Source organism: Podarcis bocagei (genome assembly GCF_964188305.1).
Source record: "Podarcis bocagei genome assembly, chromosome: 7".
NCBI classification, from domain to species: domain Eukaryota; kingdom Metazoa; phylum Chordata; class Lepidosauria; order Squamata; family Lacertidae; genus Podarcis; species Podarcis bocagei.
Window position 1 is genome coordinate 89,257,901 of NC_138132.1, and position 20,099 is coordinate 89,277,999.

The following is a 20,099-nucleotide window of genomic DNA, read 5'->3' on the forward strand; positions in this document are numbered from 1 at the left end:
CGAAGGGCCTGTCCATACCTTATCTTAATATGGATTGTGAACCCCTTTGCTTCCTTTAATTCCCTCTTGTCCATGTGGTGTTCTCTTGCAAGAGGTTTTGCAGTCAAACTCAACAATGCATGTCTATGCTCATTAGGAAATGAAGGAGTACAGAGCTGTAAATTGCTAGAGAAAGCATGGCTCAGTCACACACCCTCACCTTCAGGGAGGGAGGAAGGAAGTAAGTAAGGCCCGTTTCCCATTCTTTTCTCTCCCTCTCTTCTCTTTGAATCATCTAACAGAACAGACATTTGAAGCTGGGGCTCCAGACTCATACCATGTATTTGAGACTAACTTCTGTATTTATAACTAAGAATACCTTACCTGTGTTGTTTCTGCTGCAGCACTGAATGATGCATGAGTGAGACCTCTAATTATTGTAAGTAAGGCATTTAAACTTACTTGAGGGTTGTAGCCTATTCTCTATGAGAGGGATAGACGTGGGGGAGCACAATCGTGAGCACTTAATAATGGAACATTTAAAAGTCTAACAACCTCTATTTCCTATGCTTTGCAAACGCTGCACATATTCTTGCATTGCAGGGGTTTGGACTAGATGTCCCTTATCGTTCCTTCCAAATGTATAATTCTATGATTCTCTTATTTCTGTTTTAAACTTTGCTGGAGGTTCTTTTGACTGGAGAGTGAGTCAAGATTTTTTAATTCAGCCAGTCACCTTTTCTTTCTTTCTTTCTTTCTTTCTTTCTTTCTTTCTTTCTTTCTTTCTTTCTTTCTTTCTTTCTTTCTTTCTTTTTGCAGTGTCCCACACACGTGGGACTTCAGGATTAACTGATATTGCCCAGTTATTTCCCAGCACCTTTCTTTCTCCCAAAATCTGGAGATTCCCAATGCATTTGGTATATCTCTCTGTCAGAGGCTCAGGAACAGAGGCACAGGGGAGAGAGGAAATGGAGAGCAAAGGGGAAGAATCTGAGGGCAGCGTAGGGGAGTATGGCAGTGACCCGAGAGATTCCATGAGCTTCTCCAGCGAATCAGAAGATTCCCAGAAGGAGGCGCTGATGGCCAGGGCAAGGGGGGTCCCAGGGGGGACGCACCAGAAACAAGGGGCCAGCGGGGACTCCCAAAGTAGCAGCTGGAAATCAGGACCAGCTTCCCCACCAGAGCGTAGTGGGGGGGAAGAGTCCCATGTGTCAGGGCCAGTGTCTCCTCCAGCAGGGAGAGAAGACGAGTCAGGGCTGACCACGCCTCTATCGGAGAGTGGGGGAACGGAGGGGAGGTCAGGTCCAACTAGCCTCCCCGAAGGGGGAAGCAGTGACAGGAGCAGTGTAACGGTCAGGAGGAAGGTTGCCGGCTGGGCGCGCGTGCCAGGTTCGAATGTACAGGCGCGTGGGACAGCAGAAAACCCGGATTGGGAACCAGGTCCTAAAGCCCGCTGGAGGCAGGGGGAAGACTCAGGGGACTCAGCGTCAGAAGAGTCTAGGAAGGGCGAGACCCCAGCTGACAGGCGGAGCCAGAGGAGGAAAGAGCAAAGGAAGAGGTGGAGCAAGGCTAGAGTCTTAAACTGGTGTCTGGGGGGAGGAGATTCAGACGGAGCTTCAGCGGTCTAGAGTTTCAGATGTAGAGCTGCACGCTGTGGCTGTGAAAGCAAAATGGAACTTCAATAAAGACTTTTGTATATAAGAACGAACTGGCGTTGGTCCTTTGTGAGCTGGGACCTCGGGCAGCTCTGACACTCTCTAATTCAGATTTTCAAGGTGTAGGGAATATCCCGATTTAGGAAAGAGAAAGTATGGGAGAGTGGTGGTTGGTGGAGAACGCAGCATGGATGAGGGGGGATTAAACGAGGCACCAAGGGATTTACAATCCACATTAAGCCAAGGTAGGGACAGGCCCTAAAAGATTTATCAACTTTCATGCATCAGATGAAGCATTCTGCAGAAAGTTAATGCCATAATAAACCTGTTCGTCTTTTAGGTGACTCAAGACTTTGTTGCATTTACTTTGCATGCGTGAGAAGATCCTGAGAGTTTCGGTTCCAGTCTTGCACCTGTCCCTGCTTGTCTATGGTTGTGAAGCAGAAGATTGGTCCGCCAGGGTTCCACATTCAAACACATACATCACACCTCCCCCCCCCGCCCCCACCGAATGAAACACCACCAAGGATCAGTTTCACTGAGACCAACGTACAGCACAGCAGAAGTTGTTTACTATGCAATTACCCTCTTTAGCAAAACTTTCCACTTGTGGAGCCGAAATGTAAAGTGCCATTGAGGGAACGTGAACAGGGAGGAAGACATTTACTTCTCTTCCTAAAGAGGAAGTTTCCCACAGCAACTAATTGGGAACTCAGTCACAACCAGGCACACATATCGGGGGCCCAGTGCCCAGGCTTGTTACAGATGCAAAGGTCAGAGTAGGGCAGCTCTCACTGGATTTGTGAGGGATTTCTGAGTACAGATGCAAAATCAGGCAAGGTGAGACCTTCTGCTTGAGCAGGTGGTGTTCGAAAGGCACACAACAGACAACAGACAAAACAATCTGGCTAACTTTACCCAACAAAGGTTTTTTTAAAAAGGTAAAGGACCCCTGGACCGTTAAGTCCAGTCAAAGGCGAATATGGGGTTGGGGCGGTCATCTCGCTTTCAGGCCGAGGGAGCTGGCGTTTGTCCACGGACAGCTTTCCAGGTCATGTGGCGCAATGGAACACTTCTGGCGCAATGGAACACCGTGGCGGAAGCCAGAGCGCACGGAAATGCCATTTACTTTCCCGCCACAGCGGTACCTCTTTATCTACTTGCACTGGTGTGCTTTTGAACTGCGAGGTAGGCAGGAGCTGGGACAGAGCAACAGGAGCTCACTCCGTTGCAGGGATTCGAACTGCTGACCTTCCAATCGGCAAGCCCAAGCGGCTCAGTGGTTTAGACCACAGTGCCCCTCACGCACGCAAACAAATCTCACTGCTGCCAATTAAACACAACCATGCCCCCCCCAGTTCCCTCACTACCAAGGAAATATAATAAAACAAAGAGAAAGACAACCTACCCAAATGAAGCTGACATTAAAAACCCACATACTGTACACACTAAGTACTGTATAAAAATATAAATTTACCACTTCCTTCCCCCCACCTTTTTCTTCTTTCCCAACTTTATTCTGTTTACAACACTAATGTCTCACATTATATGTAACTGATATATGGAAAGACTTTACCGGAGAAAAGAGACGATGCACATACTTTGGTAAACAAAGAAAATATTTAATAAAAATTATTATACAAAAATGGAAATGGCACACAGCGTTTCTTCAGGCATAGACATTGAACAGCAAACATCAGCAATGAAAATTAGGAGCCATCTTATTTTAAATTGGGCATTCTTTCCTGGAGGGACTTGGGGAAAGGTGGATGGGTGCATTTGAAACTCCAGTTCACATTCAGCAGTGCGGGGGGGGGGGGGAGAGAGCGAGACTTCTGTCAGGCTGATTCCCACAGATACTTGATTGTGTTTGATACAGTGCAAAAATATTTTCACAGTTTATTGAGCTTCATGCCATACTTTGGGAGAAACTTTAACTCACACAGATGGAACATGTCTCAAATGCTTTGCTCTGTCACATGATCTGGCCCTTTCCTCGAGTCACAGTCTTTTGGTCAGAGGTCATCAGCTGCATAAATATGGTTTTGGACACTTCCTTGAGGTTTCCAGATGTCAATGTACTATTGAATTACGTGCCAGTCCTTTGGAACCTGGCACAGGGACAATGCAACTAGCTTCTAAGGATATTCAAGGTGGTTAAAGCTATAACGCTTTGATTCTTTAAGATGTGTGCATTTCTAACTTCGGACTTTTTGTTCAGACCAATATCATTCTTCCACCCATCCAGAACACTGTGGCTTGTGTGTGTGTGTGTATGAGAGAGACACACAGAGAGACAGAGAGAGAGAGACGGACAGACAGAGATGATCCATCAACATCATCCACAGAAAACAGAACTCTGGCTTTCTCTGGGAATGTTTGCAAATTGAAAAAAATTAAGAAATCTGAGAATCGTGTTTTTTTAATTGGTTGTAATATTATTGGATTAATGACTACTTTTAAAATGATTTATTCAAAGGTTTCATGGATTGAAGTTCTGACTTTTAAAAGATTCTGCTTGAAGGAAGAGAAAAATTCATTTCAAAAATGTACAAATTGTCAGCTTCGCCTTTGAGCCAGTGCCACCGACTGGGCTCAACCACTTCTGCCCCGACTGGGCCAGGTGAGCTGGGGTAGCACTTCCAGAGACCTTCTTCTGCAGGAACAGGTCTAAGTACTGTGGACTCACAACTCAGAGCTGTGAGCACTCAACTCACTTCCAGAAGACAGCCGTGCACAGCAGAGTATAGCAGAGCATAAATCACTCGGATGACAGTGCTGAAGAATATCTTCTTTTATTCACTAACAGCTACTGTACTATACAAACTATATACAAATGGAGATGCTGGACTGCACTGAGTGTTACAGCTGCTTTCTGCAGCGACCTTATCAACACAGAGATAACACTCAAGTCTCCCCTTTGAAGTGAGGCTGGAGCGGAATAAGTAGCAAGCAGAATCTGCCCCCTCCTCTCTGGAAAATCAGCAGATTCTTGCAATGGGAGGGGTGAAATATCCTCATAAATTGTTATTAGAATGGGAGATGAAAGATGAAATGGTTAAATCAGTAACGATACAACGGGCTAAGGATCTAGGACAGACCTTTCCAAATTGTGTGTCGTGACACATTAGTGTGTCGGCTGCAGTCTGTAGGTGTGTCGTACAAACGCTCCCCACGCTCCTACCAGGGATGGAAGTGTTAACCTCTGGTTTGCTTGTAGAATTGAATTACTGTGTCTCGAAAAGTGTGTCACCCACATGAAAAGTTTGGAAAGCTCTGATCTAGGCCATAACATAGAAACAAATGTGTAGTAAAGGCTGTGGAAAACAGTTATGAAATTTATGAAAATGATGTATAGATGGTGTTTAACACCTAACAAATTGTCTAAAATGTATAAGAAGGTTCCTAATAACTGCTGGAAGTGTAAACAAGTAGATGAATCTTTTTTTTCATATATGGTGGACCTGCAAGAAAGCAAGGGTATTTTGGGATATGATATATGATGAGATAAAAAAGATGTTTAAAGTGATTACACATCAAAAAAAAACCCCACACCCTGCAGCTTTTCTTTTAGCGATTGTAGGGACAGAAATTCCAAGAAAGGTGATTAAGCTGCTTATACAGGATTTTATAGGATTATATAGCTAACAGCTAGGATGCTCTATGCACAAAAATGGAAAGAAGTACGGTAGTAGTTACCACCAAATAAGAATGGATAAGTAAAGCGTTGGACTATGCGGAATTGGCAAAGCCCCAGAGACGAAGGAAGATCTGGTAGTACACGGTGCGCAAAATTTCTTGTCACCCCCCCCACATTGATATTTATTTATTTATTTTGCCTACAAAAATGGTTAACGTTATTTCATATTTTCTTACAAAGGAATGTGGATTCTGAGCCTCTGACAACAAGTAGGCGACTATGGACAGATACTTAAATCTACAGGATGGGTTGTGTTTTGGCTTGTGTTATTTTATTTATAGGTATTGTTTATTTATTTAATAAAATTTATTTTTAAAAAACCTGCAAAGTGGTTTACTGAAACAAAAAAACACAAAAACAACCACAGCAGTAAAATCAATAAAAATTAACAATCCTACTTTGAAACATACAAAAGCTAAAATATTGAGATTAAAATTACTTCAGCTTCCTAAGCATCTAGGTATGCTTGCCTAATGAAGAATGCTTTTAGCAGGTGCCCGAAAAGAGTCTAGCAAAGGCACGTGCTTTGTTGAAATTTCAGCCTTCACGACATAGGAAAACGGCCAAGTAAACAGCTATATTCATGGAGGAGGGTCAAGATATTAACTGATATGCATGAAATTTCATATGTAGCTATATAATCCCTAGTGTAGTAAGATAAGACCTTTGGAGCAGGCATGTTCAAAAAAAGGTTTTTTATGAACCGCCCTAGTAGGGCAGTAATTGTTCCTTGATAATTTGTCACACACACCCTCCATGATGGCACATGGGGCAGCCCACCCACCCTTTCCTACGCCCCTGCAAAGCCCATCTCTAGCAATGAGCAGACCACACTCTGTTAAGTAAGATTAAAACGCTTTACTTACTAAATCCAAAGGTCTGGTTCATGTTTTATTCCATACAGCAGCAAGGAGAACACAGGTAAATTACTATTGGGTGCAAAATACAGAATGTAGCTTCAAACATGCAGTATGAACTTGGATCAAGTTAAGATAAGTCTGTCCTGATAGATTACAAGAGAGTGAGAGAAAGGAAAAGAAGCAGCTTCACTTTCCCTCTGACGGAGGTAAGGGAGCATGACCTAGCCAAGTCTAGTAACAGACCTCTCTGGTATTAATCCCTTCATGCACTAACTAGCACTATGCACAGTTATGTTTGACTGCAATTTCCCACAGCTATGTTACTGGTTTGGCAGGGGTGGGTCAGTCTGGATGATGCCCTGAGTCCCCTCCAGTTCTTGGGATCCAGCATCCAGTGAGGATTAGAATCTAACAGAGGATTCTAGGTTTGGAATTGCCCAAGAAAGATGTCAAATTATTTTTATATGCCACAACGGCTGCCTGAATATTACTTGCTAAAAATTGGAAAACACAAGAACTACCAACAGTGGAAGACTGGCAGATGAAGATGATGGATTTTTCAGAGTTAGCTGACCTGACTGGAAGAATCCGCGACCATAAAGGAGTTTCAAGAGGCCTGGAGGAAATTTAAGGACTATTTGAATAAATATTGTTGTAGCACGTGAAGTTAGTGGTTTTGGCTAGGTGCAAAATAAGGATCAAACAGACTCAGCAATGGAGAATAAGAAGGTGAAGTTTATTGCCAGGCAATAAGGACCCAGTTTGGAATCGCTTCCAAAAGGAACTGGGACCCCGATTGACAGAAATCGGCATGCACGTGATACTGCTTCCGCCAGCTGGGAAATCCTGGTTATGTAAAATTGCCTATGGATAGCATAGGGGTAGCCCTTCTTCCTTGCCTCATTGTAATATAAAAAAATTAGAAATTACTTGAAAGAAACAAATAGGCCTAGGATGAAACTAAGTTAGAATTAAATAAATGGGATTTAGAATATTAAGAAAAGTGAATAAGATGGATCATAATTGGAAATTGTTTTCGTTTAATAATGATATTGGAAAGCTGTTACTTTCAACTACAAGGAAACTCAGAAGGGAGGGACTAGAGAGGAAGTCAACCAAGATGTTTAAAAGGCTGGATTTGTAAACAATTAAGTTTGTTGTTATTGTTTATCTGTTTATTGTTCCTTTTTCTTTCTTTTTTTAAAAAAGATATTTATTAAAGTTTTTAAAGTATAACAGTAAAAATGAAAAATAAAAATAACATACAAAATAAAAACAGTTAAAAAACACATTGATTTTCCATAACATATCTTCCTTACACTTATTTCCCCGGACCTCCTCATACCTCCCTTTTTTGTATTCCACTTCAGTTTGTTAGTTCAGCAAATCCTTACCATTAAGCTTTTACCCTTTTGCAAACCTTTTTTCCTATCTCTTAAAGCATTACAGCTGGAAACCACTTAGTTTCTATCTAACATCCTTCTAGCATTCATTAATTTTACAATATTTCTGTAAATAGTCTTTAAATTTCTTCCAGTCTTCTTCCACCGACTCTTCTCCCTGGTCTCGAATTCTGCCAGTCATTTCTGCCAATTCCATGTAATCAATCACCTTCATCTGCCATTCTTCCAGAGTGGGTAAATCTTGTGTCTTCCAATACTTTGCAATGAGTATTCTTGCTGCTGTTGTAGCATACATAAAAAAAGTTCTGTCTGTTTGAGACAAAGCCTTAGCTGGCCACTTAGGTGTCCTCGTCAGCATCCAAAAAGAATGAGCTACATCTGATTGTGCCCTCCAGGCCAATGGGTGAATCCTTCCTTCCCTCTGTATCACCTAGTTGCTAGCGAGGAGAACAATAGTGTTTGTAACCTGTGTGGGCTGAGCTGGAAGAAGCTGGGAGCTGGAGACACAGAGACCTGCTTGCTGTGTGCTGGATCCAAAGCTGTAACTAATGGAGAAGCAAGATCTGTTGGGGTGCTGATGCTGCGAGCCCCTCCATCTTATGCTCAGGTTGTATCTCTGTGTAAATAAAACCTTATTACCACTCAGAGATTAGGGTGGCCTGTAACAGTTTAGTTCATTGGAAGCCATTTTTGAACTGCACAGGACTGTTTTCATACAGCTTGTGTTTGGGATTCAGTTCAGGTTAACTATTTCTCAGCTGTAGGAGGAGAAAAGTTGGTTACATATGTGGAAGGATGCTTGCCCTATCACTGGGGCCAGATAAGCAAGGTTCCTTATTAATGCATTTTTTTTTAATCCCCGAAGATAGACTGAGACCTAATTGCACCTCTTTACATGTCTGACAACCGCATGATCATATTGAACGTTGGGAAATTCCAGTTGCCCAAGATCACTATTTGCTTTATAGTCAAAACTTTCTGCTGCCAATTAATACTGTTTTTAAGCCATGCTCTTTGGTTTTGATGCTGACCCACTGCCCAAACACAATGAATCATCATTTGCTCCCTTTTCATATGTAACAATTCTCTTTTCTTTGTCAAGCTTTGGTACTGTGCCAGACCTTCCATCCCACTTTTAATTTTATTTTTGCCTTTAAAATTTTCAGTCTGTTAGGATTCCACCCCCCAGTCAGTCCAAAACATTATTCAGCCACTCAGAAAGATTGTTCCACGTTCCTCTTCGGATGCACCACTTTCTGCTTCTCACACGGCTATTAGGGCACAGGAGTTCTGCCAGGGGAAAAACAATAGCATCCCTATTGCCCACAGGGCTTAATAGGTCCTGCACCAGTGTGTGTGCAAGAAAAGCCAAGAGTGAGCCTCTCATTGCGTCTCCCTCCACCAAAGCTGGTCTGTGCCATGGTGTGATTTAATCTATTTTTGTTTTAAATAACAGTGTTCAAGCGGTATGATTTGTGGGGAGGGTGTTTGGGGCTGATGGGAGTCGCAGTCATCGTCCAAAACATCTTGAGCACCAGGTTGTTGAAGACTGTCCTGAGTGTTTTAAAAAGACTCATGAGCCATGACCACCACATGATGCGGTAGCAAAATTCCATAAACGAATTAAGTGCTGTCAGTCCCAAATCTAGTCAACTTCCCAAAGGTGCAATCAATTTCATTTTTATTGCTTCAATTATTTTATCAGAGATTTTGATATAGTAACAGCAATTACAAAGAAAACAACATTTCAAAATACTAAAAAGAAAAAAGAAAGGGATAGCATTTGGCAAGCCGTGTTTAGCACAATTACTTTAAGAGGTCTTGTCTTGCTTATCTCTGTTGAATCTTCCAGATGCACCAGAAGGATAGTGAGAAAGTATTGAGAAAGATGGAAGAGGACAAAAAAATCTGATAGATCTCTCACATTCCTCCCATGTTCATTTTGATTGATGTAGCCAATAAAATCAAACCACATGACAAAGCAGGTGTCCCTTTCATTTTCACCTTGTGCCATCCACAGTTACTGAGACAGGTGCTTCAGATGCCCAAGGCACTATGTAGCCTGAATTTTCATTTTATTATGACATTGATATCCCACCTTTCCTCTAAGGGGCTCAAGCTGACATAGTTCTCCAGTGAGTAGGCAGTCCGAGGTCACCCACTGAACTTCATGACTAAGTGGAGGGTCGAATCCTGCTCTCCCAGGTCCCAGCCTTACCTCTAAACCACATTTTGTCCTGGTTCTGCTCCAAGTCCATGAGGTGACCTTGAAGTATGTGAGAGAAAGGAAAACTATCTTGGATCCACTTTCTTATTTTAATCTACAGCGGTTCTGTGGAGGAGGCTGCCCATAGAATCACAGAATTGCCGGGCTAGGACGGAGCTAAAGGGTCAGAGCCAGTGTGGTGTAGTGGTTAAGAGCGGTAGTCTCGTAATCTGGGGAACTGGGTTCGCGTCTCCGCTCCTCCACATGCAGCTGCTGGGTGACCTTGGGCCAGTCACACTTCTCTGAAGTCTCTCAGCCCCACTCACCTCACAGAGTGTTTATTGTGGGGGAGGAAGGGAAAGGAGAATGTGAGCCGCTTTGAGACTCCTGAAGGGGAGTGAAAGGCGGGATATCAAATCCAAACTCCTCCTCCTCTTCTTCTTCTTCTTCTTCTTCTTCTTCTTCTTCTTCTTCTTCTTCATCCAGCCCAACCCTTTACAATGCAAGAATCACAGCTAAAGAATCCATGACAGATGGTCATCAGATGAAGGCGAGTGCACCACTTTCCCAGGGAATCTGCTCCACTATCAAACAGTTCTTCCTCATGTCGAAACAATTTTTTTAAAAAAAATTCCTTCCAGTAGCACCTTAGAGACCAGCTAAGCTTGTTATTGGTATGAGCTTACGTGTGCATGCACACTTCTTAATCTCCTTTCTTATAATGTATATCCACTGGTTCAGCCTCTCCCCCTGGAGCTACAGAAAACAAGCTCGCTCCATCTCCCATATTCTTCTTACTTTCCCTAGTTTATTGGTCTTTATGCCCCTTTTCGTTGCAACACCTAGTGACCCAGAAGTTAAGCCGCACTGACAACAATGTGGTGCTTAACTTTGAGCACCGTGCAACGTGCAGAAATAGCCCCCAACCAAAGCACCCATCTCTTCCCCCCCCCAAGAGAGCAACCTTCCCCAACCTGGCCGCTCCAGATGTTTTGGACTGTAACTTCCATCAACGCCAGCCATTCAGCCATATGATGCTGGTTCCAATAGGAGTTGCAGTCTTAAACATCTAGAGGTCAGAGTAGTGAAGCCTTATGTTGAGGGATACTCAGTCCAGTGATCTACAAGGTTTTGAGGCAGTGGACATATCTATGTTCATAATTATTACACGAACATGTGTACATTGTGTTTCTCTCCAAATGTCTTTAGTGCATGTCCTTACCAGCCTCTTCTGCCCAGTCTAAAAGACGAGAAGAGAAGAACTCCAGAGCTGGTGCCTCTCCAACCCTGCTTCTTGTTGCCTCGCTCCATAATATCTACACAGATCTCCATCTTTGGCAGAGATCAGACCAGCTGCTCAGAAGCAGGCTGACCCCTCCTCTTGACCTGACAGTTTCATAACAGATTTCCCAGCAGAAAGTTGTTTCAAGGAAACTGGCTTGTGGGAGGCCTGCAAGGGGGACAGGGACTGTACAAGACAATTTCTGAAGAATCAACAAAGGGGCTTTCCCTAACGTAAAATCCTGGATGCCTGGACTTCTAGTGCTAAAGGGAGGGTCAAAACTAGGCTTTATTTCACCCAGGTTAAAGACACAGTTTGGCACCCCTTATGCGCATTTGCCAACACACACACACACAGGCTGGGAGCCTCAATGGCACCCCTCTAGAGGCGGCACCTGGGGCAGCAAACCTGACTACCCCCCCCCCCCCCGCCGTAACTGCAGCTCTGCTAAAGGTGGTTCTTCTAAGCATACCGGTACTTTTCGAAGCGTGCAAGCAGCCTCTGTGAATGCAAGCAGTCTCTGTGGCCCTTCAGTGGTCAATGGAAGAGCTGTTGGACTTTCTTCATATCTCCTAGTCAGATCCCCAGCAGCGTACAACCATTTTTATCCACACTTAATTCTACTTGTTTCTTTTCAATATTGTGCAAAAATGAAAATGGAATAAGTATAAGGTACTTGTTGAGTGAACACCTCAAACTTTTTCTGTCCTAGGTCAGAAAGGTTCCTTTCTTTGTACAAAGTGTGCAGGGGGGGTTGAGAATGTCTGCTATTTACTGTGCATTCATTTATTTGCTGGTGTGGTGGTGGTTAGACAATATTGTGTCAAGCAAGTGTTATCCCATAGTTTCTGGTGCACTTTCCCACCACTTTCCTGAATGCAAAAGTGTGGTTTTAAATGTAAGTAGGTTTGTTTCAAATTGACTTTAATTGTGGAATCTGAATTTGGTAGTTGTAATTGAATCCCATCCCAAAACAGCAGGAATGCCCCCCTCCCCCGCAAGACAAAAAGATTCTAGGTCTAGGACATATGCCTCGCTGCCAATTTTAATACCCAGAAGGTGGAAGAACCTACAAGGGGCTCGTCTGTCTTGAACCTGGACCTCACCAGTAGGGAAGAACAGATAAATGAAGTGGAAGTACTGGGAAACTTGGGAGGAAGTGATCATGTGCTCCTGGGTTTCAGGGGAAAAAGGGGAAACTGAGCATAACCGGAGACAAACTCTGCACTTTAAAAAGGCCAGTTTCAAAAAGCTGTAGGAGCTACTGGATGTGATCCCATGGTCAGAAACACTTAATGAGAAAGAAGTCCAAGAAGGATGGGAGTTTCTAAAAGGAGAAATACTGAATGCCCAAATGTAGGCAATACCAACAAGAAAGAAAAGAGTGAGGCATCTAAGGAGCTTACAGATGAGCTGGGAGTTAAGAAGGGCATGTATAAGAAATGGAAGAAAGGGGAAATCACAAAGGAGGAGTATAAGCAAGTAGCCAACAGTTGCAGGTTTCAGTAAGGCTTTTGACAAAGTCCCCCATGATATTCTCGCGAGGAGCTGGTAAAATGTGTGTTGAGCAAGGCAACTGCTAGGTGGATTTGTAGCTGGTTGACTGACCGAACCCAAAGAGTACTCATTAATGGTTTCTTGTCATCCCGGAAAGAAGTGACAAGTGGAGTGCCGCAGAGTTCTGTCCTGGGCTCGTTGATGTTCATCGTATTTATAAATGACTTGGATGAAGGAACTGAGCGGATGCTCATCAAATTTGCAGATGACACCAAACTGGGAGGGGTAGCTAATGTCGCAGAAGACAGAATCAGAATTCAAAATGACCTTAACATATTGGAGAACAAGCTAACAAAATGAATTTCTGTAGGGACAAATGTAAGGTACTGCACTTTGGCAGGAAGAACCAGGTTCACAAATATAGGATGGGGGTCACCTGGCTTACTAGCAGTACATGTGAAAAGGATCTAGGGGTCTTGGTGGATCACAAGCTTAACATGGGTCAGCAGTGTGATGCACCAACAGAAGTCTAGTGTCCAGATCAAGGGAAATAATAGTACCACCTGTATTCTGCCTGGGCCAGGCCACACTTGGAATACTGTGTCAAATTCTGGGCACCACAATTTAAGAAGGATTTCCCCCCCCAAAAAAAAAAATAACAACAAAAACATCATCAAGAATTTTTTTAACCAAGTCAGGCACAATTTAAGAAGGATGTTGACAAGCTGGAAGGCGTGCAGAGGAGGGCAACCAGTATGATCAAGGGTTTGGAAACTAAGCCTTGTGAGGACCTCTTGAAGTAGTTGGGTTTGTTTAGCCTGGAAAAGAGGAGACTGAGAGGAGATATGATGGCCATCTTCAATATCTTAAGGGTTGTCACATGGAAGAGGAGACATGCTTGTTCCCTCCCGCTATGGAGGGTAGGACTACAGGCATTGGCTTTAAGTTACAAGAAAGGAGATTCTGACTAAACATTTGGAAAAACTTTCCGGCAATCGGAGCTGTTCGGTGGTGGAACAGACTTCCATGAGAGGTGATGGACTCTCTTTCCTTGGAAGTTTTAAAGCAGAGGTTGTATAGCTATCTGTCATGGATTCTTTACCTGAAATTCCTACACTGCAGGGGGTTGGACTAGATGACTTTTAGGTGCCTTCCAACTCTAAGATTCTATGACTTTAAGAGCCCAGTCGCACAGTGTCAGTCTCAGCATTGTTACCTGGCACAAAGGAGCAAACGCCTGTGCCCACAGAACTCCTTCCCATTTAAAAACTTTTTGATATGTTAACAGACCAGCCTTAGAAATGCCAGCAGCACAACCAGGCGCCTTCTGTTGCTCCAGCTGCAACAAAACATGTCTCTCCTGCATTGGCCTCCACAGCCACAGCAGGCACTGTGACTCTCCAATAGTTTTGACTTCATTCCCAAAGGCACACTCCTCTGTTGTTTCCTGAGTCAGACAGATGCCAACAACAGAATAAAGAAACACAATGGGCCAGGTGGGTGGCTGCTGCCCCCACTGACATACTTCCTCATCTCCATCCATAAGGGATAAGAAATCTGAGCACGATGCTAGCAAGGGCTGTGCCTGCCTCAGCCAGACACTCCGTTTATTATAAGGCTGGGCTATTATATGGGAGTCCCAGGTCACTAGGTCAAAGTTGCTTTCAGACAATGGCATCTGTCTCCACCTGCCTTCCCCCCAGAGAAGCACTGGGTGCAGGGGAAGGGGGAAGGGGAAGAGGGCATCTTGATTTTGAGGATCCCATTTAAAACCAGTGCTGCCCCTGTGATAGGAATTTTGAGGTCTTAGAAACGACAGGAGAAAAACAACATTCAAATTTCTGTTTTAGACCGCCTTTTTGTGATGTAGGTATGATGTATCTGAGGGGTGGTCTCAGGTTACACTCCTTCTGTGACGTATGTATGATGTTTCTGGGGTGGTCTTGATCTAGAGGGTGGCAATTTTAAATGTCTTTATAAAGCCTTGTGTGCCATTGTTCTGGGTTCCTCCTCCCTTCTGTGTGTGGTGAGTGAGAACACTGTTGCAGCAGATCAATAAAGATCAGGCTTACTAGCTGCTTTGCTTCTCCATATTTTCTGGTTGGCCTCTGTTGTTTTCTCCTACCAATAGGGAACCTATGTAAGGACTCTATATGGGCTCTTGGATACCCCATAAGGGAAGAGGGCAATTTTTGTTTACAACACCCCTATATAAAGTACCCTTAGCTACCATGTGAGTGTGAGTGAGTGAGTGGACTGTTAAAGGTTGTAATAAACAGCAATGAAAAGCACAGGCTGACAATTCAATTAGTTTAAATACTCATTTCGTATACTCAGTGATTGTTCCTGGTAACTGGTTCACATAATTGGCCTTAACAAGCCATCTTAGCATTGTAAGTACACTGCAAGTTGGAGTGATGGCCAGCAATTTGGATAGCTTTAGAAGAGCTGAGGCTCCAAGACTTTGGCCACCTCAGGAGAAGAGAAGACTCCCTGGAAAAGACCCTGATGTTGGGAAAGATGGAGGGGGCAAGGAGAAGGGGACGACAGAGGACGAGATGGTTGGACAGTGTTCTTGAAGCTACTAAGATGAGTTTGACCAAACTGCGGGAGGCAGTGGAAGACAGGAGTGCCTGGCCTGCTCTGGTCCAGGGGGTCACGAAGAGTCGGACACGACTGAATGACTAAACAACAACAGAAGAGTCTCCCAGCCATGAGGCCTCTGCTCTGCCTCCATTGTCGAGGCAGCAATGCTTCTGAATACCAGTTGCTGGAAACCACAGGAGAGTTGCTCGTGTGCTCAGATTCTGCTTACTGGCTCCCCACAAGAGACATCTGGTTGGCTGCTGTCTTCTTGTGGGTCAAGAAACCACTGTCTCTATTCAGACCAAAATGACCAGAATCAAATGCACTACTGCTGTCTTAGCAACATCCAAGGGTGCAAGCTTGGGCAGTGTGTATGGAGGTCCTGGGTTGTCCAGATTACAAGACCCCATCCTCAGCCCCGCTGATGTGGTCCACAGAGTAATACATTTGGCACCAGACTGGCTGCAGCAGTTGCCAGGAGGAGGCATACAAGACGCCACCCCACCGTCTTAGGGGCTCCACTCTGGATTTGTAGCCTTCTTTTCTGAAAGTATCTCACCAGGCAGTGGAAGTTTAGGATCAGTGTTTTCCTTCTCCTAGATGGGCTCCCTTCTCAAGTTGATGAGCCGCATCTGCCCCTCCTGTCTCTGCATGTACAGAAACTGCTCCATTCACCACAGCCTCTCTTTGCATGTAGGGGAAGTTCCTTAGTGACAGAGGGTTTGAGACCCATCAGCTGCCCTCACCTGGTTCAGCTGGCCAATCAAAGCCATTCCCGGGGTGTGACCACTGTCACATGCTGGCAGCTTCTAGGAGCCACAGGCGATAACTGAATGGAGGGTGGGGACAAGCTACCCCAGAAGCAGCAAACGTGTCCCCCACCACAGGTACTACGGCTCCCCTAACATCCTGATAATTAGCTGCTTTTCTTTTAGGAGAAAGAACCTCCCTCTCAATATCTTGAGGAGCTGCAGATGATTTTTTTAAAGGAAGGTTAGCATTGCAAACACTGAAACCCAGAGTTTAGCAGCACCATGGTGTGGCTTTCAGGACAGGCAGGTTCCAATCCACCCACTTGACCCATTTTCTCACTTGGTTAAGCAGGTTGCAGCTATGCACCAAAAACTGGTTAGGGTGGAAGTTAGCTAGACAAAAAGACATACATGGAGGCCCAAGTGCGCCTTTTCCATGGAAGGTACATTAATACTTGCAAGAAACATTCCCTTCTTTGCAGTTTTGGGGAGATCAACAAGGCTTGCATTGAAGTACATCAGCCTGCTCCCCAATGACTTTGCGGAAGGCGGTGGGATCCAGTTAACGTCTGTCTTCTAGCAGAGTACAGCCTTCCCTGACAATCCACACCTCTCCAAGCTCGCTGGCAGAGAAGAGCGTTTCCCAACTCTGAAACCTCAGATTCTTTAACTGGGTAATTTCAAGGACTAAGCCAGCAATCTTTTGTACACAGAGAGAATCTGCAACTGAGATAAAGGCTGAATCTGTCAGAAGTAAATCAGCATGGTCCTAAACAGATTGACTCAGGAGTGAGCAGGCCTGCTTTGGACCACAGACAATCATTAAGCCAAAGCAAACACAAGTTGTTTACAAGTTGGGCAAGACCCCACTCCCTGCTTATTTCTCAATTGCACATGACCCACCCAGTTTTCATTAGGCAGTGGTGGGGAATCTTCAAAGCAACCAGGAAAGGCAAAACAAAATCTAGTACTTTTCTTTAAAAGGAAAGAATGCCCTAACCAAAGCCAAACCTCAGTCTGTGTTCGACTTTACCAAAAAGGTTTTACAGTCAGAAGACTTAAGATGCAAGTGTAAGTTCACAGCTTTGCAAACAAGAATTTCCCCCCTTTAAATCTTTCATTCGCAATGTGATGTTCTTCAGATGTTTTGGAATAAAATGCCCGTTGGTTCCAGCCAGCACCTTGCAGAAGGCTGCTTTAGATGACTCGGTTTCAAACCATTGTTCTCCCAAGTGGTTTTCTTTTTAATAGAAAAAAAGGTGTCAGTGCTCAGCATGAAGTTGTTACAGTTAAGTGCTGTACTTCTAACATTTGAAAAAAAAACAATGCACAAAAAACTGCCAGTACAACATACCCTTGAGTACCCCCAGAAAAAAAGCACTGGCCTCCCCCTACAAAAACCCATTTCAAATTTTGATTTCTAAAACACCCACATTTAAAAAAACCCCAACATTGTGACGTTTTTCATTGGCAGTTCAGTTTAAGAAAGCTATTGACACGAACACAAAACATTATTCACTCCTGCCTAGAATGCTAACATAGAAACACTCTCATTTAGTACCGGTACTTTAAACCATCCTCACAATGTTTTTTTCAGAAACCATTTCCTTGGAGTTTTCATTCTGGACAGCAGGGGGCACTGCTGTCCTTTTAAGTTAGCCAATGCAGGAATTTGTTCCCCAAACCATTATCCTTTTGTATTACATTTGAGAAGATGTTTCCAAATTCTGCATTTAAAAAACAAGCCCCATAATGCCTAGCATGCACAAGACTGCAATTTGATGGGAAAACGTAAGTGTTGTAAGAAAAATACAGCTCCCTTTCCCTTACGGGGTATCCAAGAGCCCGTATAGAGTCCTTAAGTAGGTTCTCTATCTGTAGGAGAAAATAACACAGGCCAACCAGAGAATATTGAGAAGCAAAGAGGCTAGTAAGCCTGATCTTTATTAAACTGTTGCAAAAGGGTCCCCCACTCCTCCCACACAGGGAAGGAGAGGAACCAGAACATTGGTGTGAAAGCTCCTATATAGACTTTTGAAATTGCCTCCCCTGTAGCTCAAGACCACCCCCCAAAACATCATACATACATCACAGAAAGAGGTGGTCCCCAGCCCAGCAGAAAGGAGAGTGTTGCTTCAGTCCTGTCAGCCAGGATACCTGATAATACCTTATTTGATTGCCTTTTCTGTGTAGCCTGGCCATTCCTTTGAGATGGTAAATAGTTCCTTAATCTTTTACACATATTAATAGTGTGCTCAGCCAAACAGATACTTGCCAGACTGCATTTACAGGGAGGTGCAAGCCCCTGCAGTCCAAAGACAACTAGAAAGCTTTTCCCATTTCCTTCCTCCTTGCAGAGAAATATCGGCATTTGAGGTCAATTTGGGAGAGTCAAAATGGCTTCTGGATTGTTCTCCTGGAATTCACTAACTGTTGATATACATAGTGAAAACTGGGAAGTTTGGCATGGTGTGTGTGTTTATTTATTGGTTTAAACAATTTATATATCGCTTAACTAAAATAGTCTCTAAGCTCTGGGCCTGCCCCCCCCCCCAAAAGAGGAATGTCTCCTGGTATGAACAGGAAAAGACAGAAGTTGGTCCCCATAAACAAATGCAAACATGTGCAGGTGTGGGCTGCAGTAAAAGGTAAAGGTAAAGGGACCCCTGACCATTGGGTCCAGTCATGGCTGACTCTGGGGTTGTGGTGCTCATCTCGCTTTACTGAAGAAGAAGAGTTTGGATTTGATATCCCGCCTTTCACTCCCTTTAAGGAGTCTCAAAGCGGCTAACATTCTCCTTTCCCTTCCTCCCCCACAACAAACACTCTGTGAGGTGAGTGGGGCTGAGAGACTTCAAAGAAGTGTGACTGTGACATTACAGGAGCCAGAATCTAGTATGAAAAGGGTGTTAGAACTGATTCAAGAATTTGGTCGGGTGGCGGGATTTAAATTAAATAAGCAGAAAACTAAGGTTTTGGGGGAAAACTTGACAACTTCAGAAAAAGAAAGGTTTCAGAAGGAGACAGACCTAAATGTGGTGAAAAAGGTGAAATATCTAGGGGTTAATATGACAGCTAAAAATCTGAATCTATTCAAAGATAACTATGAAAAATGTTGGTCAGAAATTAAAAAAGACCTAGAAATTTGGTCAAAATTGAAGCTTTCCTTGTTGGGTCGAATTGCTGCTATAAAGATGAATGTATTGCCAAAAATGTTGTTTTTGTTTCAGACCTTGCAGATTGTGGACAAGATGGAGTGTTTCAAGAGGTGGCAGAGAGATATCTCCAGGTTTGTCTGGCAGGGCAAAAAGCCCAGAATAAAATTTAAAATATTAACTGATGCTAAAGAAAGAGGGGGGTTTGCCCTGCCAGACATGAAATTGTACTATGAATCAGCAGCTTTCTGCTGGTTGAAAGATTGGCTACTTCTGGAGAACACTGACATTTTGGATTTGGAAGGGTTCAACAACGTATTTGGGTGGCATGCATATCTGTGGTACGACAAGGTTAAAGCTCACAAAGCTTTCAAGAACCGTATTGTCAGGAAGGCAGTGTTTAATGTCTGGACAAGATATAAAGATTTATTAGAAAGTAAGACCCCAAGGTAGTTGTCACCAATGGAAGCTAAGGCTCAGAAAAGACTCAATATGGAGGCCAATTGGCCAAAATATTGGGAAATAGTAGAAAAAGATGGAGACACATGGAGATTGCAGAGTTTTGAGAAATTAAAGGATAAAGTGCGAGATTGGTTACATTATGCTCAGATCAGAGAGGCCTTTAATATGGACAAAAAAACAGGCTTCCAGGTGGAAAAATTGAAACTAGAAACAGAACTGTTAGAACCAAAAACTAAGGTACTCTCAAAAATGTATAACTTGCTGTTAAAATGGAACACTCAGGATGAAACGGTTAAATCAGCTATGAAATATTTGATAGTAAAAGTAAAGGTAAAGGGACCCCTGACCATTAGGTCCAGTCGTGGCCGACTTTGGGGTTGCGGCGCTCATCTCGCTTTATTGGCCGGGGGAGCCGGCGTACAGCTTCCGGGTCATGTGGCCAGCATGACTAAGCCGCTTCTGGCGAACCAGAGCAGCACACGGAAACACCGTTTACCTTCCTGCCAGAGTGGTACCTATTTATCTACTTGTGCTTTGAGGTGCTTTCGAACTGCTAGGTTGG

At 43.8% G+C, this 20,099-nt stretch overlaps 1 protein-coding gene across 1 annotated transcript in view; it reads right to left on the minus strand.

The window, feature by feature from the left end:
* The window catches only part of RNF181 (ring finger protein 181), a 166,822-nt gene that overhangs the window by 44,052 nt on the left and 102,671 nt on the right, over positions 1-20,099 (minus strand). The window lies entirely within an intron of this gene.